The sequence below is a fragment of the Heloderma suspectum genome, chromosome 1 (genome assembly GCF_057233095.1).
Source record: "Heloderma suspectum isolate Gila_16-S chromosome 1, 16-S_ref, whole genome shotgun sequence".
NCBI classification, from domain to species: Eukaryota; Metazoa; Chordata; class Lepidosauria; order Squamata; family Helodermatidae; genus Heloderma; species Heloderma suspectum.
Genome location: NC_139458.1, coordinates 225,633,467 through 225,642,387, shown reverse-complemented (window position 1 = coordinate 225,642,387; position 8,921 = coordinate 225,633,467). Strand labels below are relative to the sequence as shown.

At 43.9% G+C, this 8,921-nt stretch overlaps 1 protein-coding gene across 12 annotated transcripts in view; it reads right to left on the bottom strand.

Annotated features, from left to right (window-relative positions):
- The window catches only part of PCNT (pericentrin), a 278,152-nt gene extending 276,414 nt beyond the window's left edge, over positions 1 to 1,738 (bottom strand). For all 12 annotated transcript variants that reach the window (XM_084820798.1, XM_084820789.1, XM_084820783.1 and 9 more), the window contains exon 1: positions 1,650 to 1,738. The gene's annotated coding sequence lies outside the window, so the exon portion shown is untranslated. The remainder of the gene's footprint in view (positions 1 to 1,649) is intronic.
- Between the last annotated feature and the right edge of the window lie 7,183 nt (positions 1,739 to 8,921).

The window sequence follows — 8,921 nt, the reverse complement described above, 5'->3', positions numbered from 1 at the left end:
CACTGCTCAGCAGCAGCATGTTTCTCTCTTCTCCCTCTAGCTGGTTAGGGGAAAACACACGAGATAGGTGCACTGGGTTTTGATTATTATTTCCCCCCCCCCCAATGGGCAGCACACAGGCGCACATCTCTCTTTTTTCAGAAAATAGCGAAAGCTGGGTACCCTAAGGAGCGCTCCCTGGTGGCAAGTGAGACAGTGAAATCCAATAGGCAGTCCCCCACTGTCCTAAAGTTGATAGCTGCAGAGGCACCATGGAGCAAGCCCCCACCCCCCCACCAATCCATACTGTGAAGAAAAGCACAGAGCCAGCCCACAGCCAATCATGTACAAAATAAAAGAAAATCACCCCACCACGGATCCCCTCAGAGCAGAGTCAACATATTCTCAGTCTCAATGGAACGAGGGAAGTGACTGCAACTCAGCAGTGAATTTGGATAAATTCATCTCTGTTGGTGAATTTATCCACTAACTTCATTTTTCTTGCATGCAAACAGTATGTTGCTACACTCTTATGACTTTATTCTCCATTGGGGAGGGAGCAATCTGCTTTCTCTTCGTCTGTACATAGCTCTATTAGGTCTCACCTCCTTTTGAACCTGAGCCTTGGAACGTGCTTATAAGCATAGTGTGTCTCTGAGCAAGTGTACAGTGCCTTTGTTGCTATTTTTTAGACTGTTATTTTTATTAAAATGTATTGGTCCATTTTGTTGTAAGCCACCTTCCTGCCCTGAAAGGCGGCCTGGAAATACATTAAATAAATAAGCCAGCCAGCCAGCCACCTGATTTCCCACCCCCACTGTGATATGCTGGACCACAACTCCCACCAATCCCCAGTGATCATGCTAGCTGGGAATGATGGGAGTTGTAGCCCAATACATCTAGAAGTTGCAGAAGCCTGGCACAAGCTTTTACAGACTCTAATCCTATTGAAGCCATATCTAGGCATCCACAAAAGCTTATGTCACAATAAACCACCTTTGTCTTTCCAGTACTACTGAAGGATCCATTATTGTGTTTTTATAGGCAGACCAGACAAGGCAGCTCCCCTTCTGGAAGCTGTTTTTTTCCCCAAAAAGCTTTCCAGGTTTTTCTTTCTCACCCTATTCGTAATTCTTCCTTTCCATGTATGTGTTTCTTCCCCATCTCATGTTCTGTGTGCTACCTAGTCCACCCTTCCCCAACCTGGTGCCCTCCAGGTGTTTTGGCCTAAAACTCCCCGGAACTCCTGCCCATCGGCTGTGCTGGCTGGGGCTGATGGGAGCTGAAGTCCAAAACATCCAGAGGCTGGCCACCTGGTTGGGGAAGACTTGAAACATAGCCTGCTGAAGAGTTCTGGAGAACTCAAAAGCTTGCACCGTTTGCTGGAATTTGGGTTGGCCCTAATAAAGGCATCACCCAACTGCGGATTTTGGATTTCTTTTTCTCCTGACGGACCACCATGACTACTTTCATTCCTCACCCCCACGCACACTTTGTTTATTTCTGATTATTGATAAATAAAAAAATAAATTATTATTGCCTTTGTTAGAAATAACCAGAAGAAAACGGAAGGCTACAGATATGGATCGCAATATAGTACATAATTCAGAAGTCATAATCATCAGCCCCTTCCACTGCCAGCCCCCCAATTTCATTCCTCCCCTCCGTACCTCGCGCACAGGCGCGCTCCCCCGGCTCCTTCGCTCAAGCCCACGCGCGACCTCGAACCGCCGAACAACCGAGCGGTCTCCCTCGAAGCGCCCGTTCAAACGTTAGCTGCCGCTGATTGGCCGTGAGGAACGGGACGCCGCCCGCCTATTGACTTGCATTTCTGTCCTCTCGCGCCGGCCCACCTATCATCAGCGGCGGCGGGGGCGGCTCCAGCCCACTGTCGTTGGAAGATGAGTTCGGCCTCTCACTTGGAGCCAGCTTAGAGTTCTCCTCACGATTCTCCCGCCTCCCAGGCCACTGATTGGCCCGAAGTGACGAATTCCGGAACTTCCGGCTATTCCCCCCCCCCCGTCCTTTTCTCTCTCAAGGAGTCTTGTCATATAAATTTAAAAAACCGATGGAGCAGCACATCTCTTAATCGAAGACGGGACTGCTGCAGTGGGAGCTTTGGGGGTCTTTGGTTTTTTGGCGGGCTGGCTGAGAGGGAACACGGAGGATAAGCTACCAGGCACGAGGGTATACGCTACTGCCAGGGTCCGACGAAGCAGGCCTCAGAATACTCGCCGCTGAGGAATAGCAACGCGAGAAGGACGTGGCCTTCGTGTCCTGCTTATGGTCTTCCCATTGCGGCATCTGGTTGGCCACTGTGGGAACTAGGATGCTAGACAAGACAGGGCTTGGGTTTATCCAGCAGGGCGCGTCTGTTCTGAACTCGGAGGCTGAGTACTGTGTATCGATCTTCCATTATAAGTCTACGTTCAGAAGAACGATGGGGCGGAGCTCTTCCAGGGCAAGGGGAACCGGAAGGGGAAGTTGTCTGGGGCCTCCCTGTGTGGCTGTGAATGGTGCTTGCGTGGGTTCGGCGGAAGGTGTTTGCGTTGGAAGGTTCGGCGGAAGTTCAGCCTTGCGGAACCTGGGTCTTTGCTTGTTGGAGCAGCGCCCGGGTAGGTGGGCTCTGAAAGGAAGACATTGTGGGGGTGGCCTGCTTGGAAGCCCATGAGTAGCGCGGCGGAACATTGCATGGTGTGGAGAACGTGGCTTTTCCTTCCTCGCTCATAATACTAGGACCCAATGGGGTCATCCCACGAAGCTGATTGGTGAGAGATTCAGGACAGAGAAAAGGAAGGACTTTTTCACACAGCACGGAGTTACAGTATGGAATTCGGTATCACCAGATGTAGTGAGAGCCGCCACTTCGGATGACTTCAAAAGGGGATTGGACAAATTCACGGAGGAGAAGTCTATTAATTCCAGTATCACAGGCAGTATGCCTGTGTACACCAGTCTCTGTTGCACTCCTGTCCTGCTTGTGGGTTTCCCATGGGTATCTGGTTGGCCATTGTATGAGCAGGATGCTCAACTAGACGGACTCCTGGTCCGATCCAGCATAGCATTTCTTATGTTCTTCTTATGTCTACTCAGAAGGAAGCCCTGTTGTTGTCAATGGGGCTTTCTCCCTGATAAATGTGTATAGGATTGCAGCCTGACCTGTGCTAGAGAGCAGTTCCTGCAGATCCATTCCTCCTTTTGCATGAAGACATACCTGTTTTGACTTGGTTTACTTCCAATCTCTCTCTCTCTCTCTCTCTCTCTCTCACACACACACACACCCTTTTATTTCTGTATCCTGTGATTTAAAACTGCATGCTAGCCTTCATTTGGATTGTCTGCCATTTTGAATGATAGTGCACAAGGGCTTGGAATAGTGATTCTGTCTGCTCAGCAGTGCTGTGCTGCCTTGCCTTTCCAAGACTGGATGGGACATGGTAGGTCCTAGCTAATTTATGGTAATCTGGTGTCTGTACTTCACATGTAGATGGCAAAAGTTCCAGTGCAATGGTACCTAACCTCTACATATTTAAGAAAAACATGCAAAACTATGAATGGAGACTTTAAAATACCCACAGCACACACTGCTGATATTCCACCACGAGAGGGAGGTGGTGGATCAAAGGTGGTCTGAGCGAGCTTGGAAAAGAAAATGTGTTGGCAAAATGTTGTATGGAGAGGCTCTCTATCAAACATTCAGTATGTCTCTGCTATAGACCTCTTCTGGGACAACACTGTAGATTACATTGCTGGGTTATATTTGACCTCTCCCTGGAAAACAACCTGAAATCTTGATCCATCTTGAACCCTTTAATTTAAGGAGCTTTATCACTCATTCCTGATCAAGGACCGGATGGCTGCCCACAACATATCTACACCGCTATTCTTTGAAGAAATCTAATTTTCTTCCCTGGTGTCTCAGCAAAATAATTGTTTGTCTCTGTGGTAACATAGTCCTTGATAGTGTAGGAACAGTCATTTCATTGCTGAATTTGTTGGCTAGGACTTCAATTTTTGAATCAGTGCTTTGAGTGTTTGTACATTTTTTCTCTTCTACGCCCTCCATTGTGTGGAAGAAATAAATATTTAATACTATGTTTCTGTGTGGAGTAAAGAAATATTTAATATTGTGTTTCTCAGCTTGTCAATACCTTCGCTCCAAAAGTGGGTTTTCAGATTACCTTTGGAAAGCAAGGTTAGTAGTCCATGTTTCACTGTTGCCAACATGGTTAGGTCTTTTGCAGTCTCTCTGTATAAAATCAAATTTGCCTCCAGCTTTGGCAAGTTTAAACTAACCATGCACTTTCCAAATACTGTTAATAAACTGCACATTGTAATCAATGGACTGATTTCTTAACTACCCAGTGCACACTGGCAAGGCGATTTAATGAGTCGTTTGATGATACAAGTTGAGAGCTTTCTCAGCAGGCATCTCCCACTGTCTGCAAACCCAAGCACCACTGTTGTCATCAACTTCACAGGTTCCCCCACTACATTTCCCTGGAAAACTAATTAATTGATAAGGCTAAACACAACAAAGCTGAGTTTGAGTCTCAGTGATTCTAAACAGTGTTTTTAAAAGCTGCAGAAGAAAATCAACACACGCAAGACTTTGAGTCACTTTGTCCATGCCTGTTTTGGATTTCCAGGAAAACAAAACCCATCTCCATAGAAATCACAGGCCAGGTTATAGCAAAGGTCATCCTCTTTAAATTATTCCTCTGACCTTGCTTTCAGCTCAAATCCTGTGCTCAACTGCATGCAGAAATCTTGTGTTCCATTGACTTGCACCATGCCATGAGCAAACTGTCACATGATTATAAATCAACCAAGAAAATTGGGCAGCTTGTGTGAGTCTATGGTCTTAGAGGTTTGAAGTGGAGCAGGAAGGAGGGACAGATGGGTGGAGTGGCTTTTTATTATAGAGGTGTAAAATTTAGACTCACCGTGCACTTTCCCCAGGGTGGATGAGCTGTCCCTAGAAACAAGGGAGAATTATTCAAATGTATAAGCTGCCATGGATATATACAGTACTTCACACAGTATAAAAGGACTGGTCCCTGCCCCAAAAAGCTTACAGTTTACAATTTGACATGGGAGTAAATGGAGGAAGAGGAACATAGTGAGGGGATAAACAGGGAAGATATGTGTTTGTTTCATGAACTTAGGTGTAGTTACAGTAAGGCAGCCTTGCCCAACTGGATCGGAATGATGGGAGTTGCAGTGCAACACTTCTGGGATGACGCAGATTGGGCAGGGAAATAAATTCAGACTGCTCACTTGAGGGAATGATATTAAAGGCAAAACTGAAGTACTTTTAGCCACATAATGAGAAGACAGGATACCCTGGAGAAGATGCTGATGTTAGGGAAAGTGGAAGGCAAAAGGAAGAGGGGCCGACCAAGGGCGAGATGGATGGATGATATTCTGGAGGTGACGGACCTTTGGGGAGCTGGGGGTGGCGGCGGCCAACAGGAAGCTCTGGTGTGGGCTGGTCCATGAAGTCACAAAGAGTCGGAAGCGACTGACCGAATAAACAACAACAAAACAGTGGTTATATCTGAGTCTTTCCTGAGACATCCTCGATTTTTAAAGTATAAATTTCATAACAAGCAACGTTTTTTTTCTCATTTAAACTTAATTGGTTTTCCTTGTATGATGTTACTTACACTCCCTCTGCTAGTACACAGTCCTCTTACACTTGTTTAGGAGTTTATTTCTTCTTATTCTGAATTGTTCTTTGTGGTCTCTCTGGTAGTAACTCCTCTCCTCTATCAGGTTCTGTTGATTTTCTTCTCGGTGTTTTCCGTCTTTGAACTAACTTCCGTTCCTCATGTTCCATACTCGTGCTTCCTCCTCTCAGGATTCTTCCTGATGCAAATTCTATAGGTAAGTCTATTTTCAGAACTTTGAATGTCTCCATTTCTTTTAAAGTCATCACCACATAATGGCCGCCATTATGATTAATTGTAATACTGAAAGGAAAGCCCCACCAGTAGCTTTTTCTTATATTGGCTTCTTATAGCTTCCTAGTAAATGGGCAAAACTCCTGTCACTTTTGTAAAGTTTCTGGAGCGAGGTCAGACAAGATTTTTCCCCTCACCCCCTTCCCCCTCCTTCTCCCTGTATCCGAGTCTTCCATTAACTTTCATTGATCTTGGTCCTCTTCTTGCCGCTTTTACTCTTTTCAGGGAGGAAACTGAAGCAGAACACAACGGGGTAATTTGATAGCTCATTATCTGCGATCTATTTAAAAACAGAACAAAGGGCATTTAGTGCAGGAGACACCTTGAATGATCACGACTACTACAAACTTCCGTGAAGGAGCAATCTCAATCGCAGGATAAGCCCTAAGACAGACTTTCCATTAAATTGTATGACTTTTACAGCTTTTATCTTTTGTATAAATTCTTCCTTCTTTGTATATCTTGCAACGCAGATTATTATATCGCAAGGTCTATCACCATTTACACTTTTTTGTCCTAATGCTTTTTCAAATTCTTCTTTTATTTGAAAGTCTGGTGGTAATGATGACATCCATTGTGCTAAAAAGTATTTTAGTTCCCCAGTTTCTGCCGATTTTATCAGTCCTCGTATTCTCACATTAATATGTCCGCTCTGATTTTCTGCTTGTTCTAATTTCATCTTAATCTGAATATTTTCTTGTAATTGTTCAACTTTATTCTTTGCTGCTGCTGCTGCAAGGTTAAATGCTTCTGAGGCTGTACTTTCAACCTCTACTCTAGCATTAGTGTCTTCCAGTTTTTGTTCCAAAACGCCTTTCCAGTTTTCTAACATTTCTTCTTTAAACTTGGTAAATTGGGAAGCCGGTTCAGCTCTCCACTCTAGCGGTTCCTCCGCTGGGGATCTGTTCGTAGTTTTCTGCTGGCCCGGTACCATCTTGCAAGATTGTTTTATTTCTTCTTCTGGTAGGCCCGCTTCTCTAACTTTAATTTTAAAGAAGTCCAGTAATGTTTTTCCTCTAAGTTCAGCTGTACTTGCCAGTTTGCTGTTTAAGCCTTGCATTTGTGATAAGTTTAGATTTAGAAATCCAACTTTTTAAGCATTTTGTTGTTTATTGTTATGTCCAACTGTAATAGACCAGAGTTGACCCTGGTTATCTTCACAATTTTCAAATGTGTACATGACCACCCCACTCTAAAGATAACACCACCAAATGTGGTGTTCTCTTTAGAAACTATCAGCTTTAATGGGAAGCCTCAGTGGTAGTTTACGTTTCTTTTTGGCAAGGTGTCTGTGAAGTAACAAAAGGAATTAGGACCTTTTGCACTGCAAGTTTTCAAGGCATAGACACTGAAAGAACTGTAAATTACTGCCTTCCTATCCCCTGTTCTTCAGAATTCTAGCTGCCTGCAGTATTTGATCTTTTATGGCTCCATTAACAAATGTGATAACAATGTCTCTTGGCCAGCTGTCATTCTGCGGTTTTGGTGTGATGCTCTATGTTCCCTCTCAGATCAGATACTTTGATTACTATATATGGGAAGATCATATTTAACGACATTATCATTGTAGTTGTTAAATCCTGCTGACAAATTCCTTCAGTCCTCTAACATGCACATGTTGGTGTCTGCTGTGGTTTTCCACATCTTGGAAACATTCTTGCAATTGACAGAGATTTTTAATCTCTACGTCAATTTAGTTCGTTATTCCCATGTCAAGTGCCTCACTGGCTGCTTTTGAGATTTCATTTACTGTGCCTGTTAGTCCTGATATTTTTTTCTTCTAATGGTTTGAGAGCAGTAGATCAGTCAGTTTTGAAATCCCTCTTAAGCTCCTGCAGTAGTCCTGAGGTTCCTGTTTCCTTTTTTCCCCACTATCTTGGGTTGATTAGGCACCATTCTAGGGTCACTGTCTTCATCCGATGAAGAGCTGTTTGAATAGCTGTTTCTTGGCTCCCAAAACACTTTAACTCCACTCTGTGTGTATGTTTGTTGAGGGACTCTGGAGCATGACCTGTCAGATTTCACTCCATGTTGTCAATTTCAGCCACTTTTGATCTCTCTAGACTTGAAAGTGTCTGTGGTGGAAACTGGAGGTTCCAATTATACTGCCATTTTTTTTGGTGATGTCATCACCCACCCCTCCACAAGACAAGATATTTATCATGGAACAGCCATACCTCATTTGTTCACGTTTTACTGGGAGTCCAGATGATATCATTTTGTAATCAGCTTGTGTTTTTCTAGTGATTGTTCCATGTATTTCCCTACTTTTAAAACAAGAGTGTGATAACAGTTCAGTCTCTCTTCAGGTGTGGATAGGAATGTGAAATTGAGGCACCTGATGGAAACAGTGATCCCAGGAAATTTGGACGGCACGTTGGAGATATCCCACTTTCTAAATTGCTTGCCATGCACCTCCTTTTGCACGGCCATTGTGTGTTCCACAACACTAAATAATTTTGCCTTAGTTAATGATGAAGATTATTTAGTATTGATGCCTTCTGTTAGAAAGGTGGTTAGCGGAGAAAAAACAAAAAAGTCAAAACAGAATGAGCATTTACCAATCCCACATGCACACAAGGCTATCTTAGGATAATAAAAGAGATCACACCCATCTTTGGTAAAGAAAAGGTAAAATGGTTTTACTCACAATATGCTTGCATATAATATGCAGGTGAAGCATATAATTTCAAAGAGGAGTTTGTTCAGTCCATTTATGTTCTATAACACTGGCAGGAGCGAGAGAGCAAACACACCTGCTCTCAGCAATGGGGGAGGGGGAAGGCGCACAGGAAACCACACTGTAGGCTGTGGAGATCCTAAGGCTAGCTGTGGTCAAACTTCCCATGAACTAACTGTAACACTGCCCCTGTCCAGTAATTTTCAGACAAGGTTGCAATATTCCCATGTGAATCATTTGCTTGTTATTTTTTCTCTAAAAAACAGCACTTGTTACTAGTATTAGCAGCCTCTTAA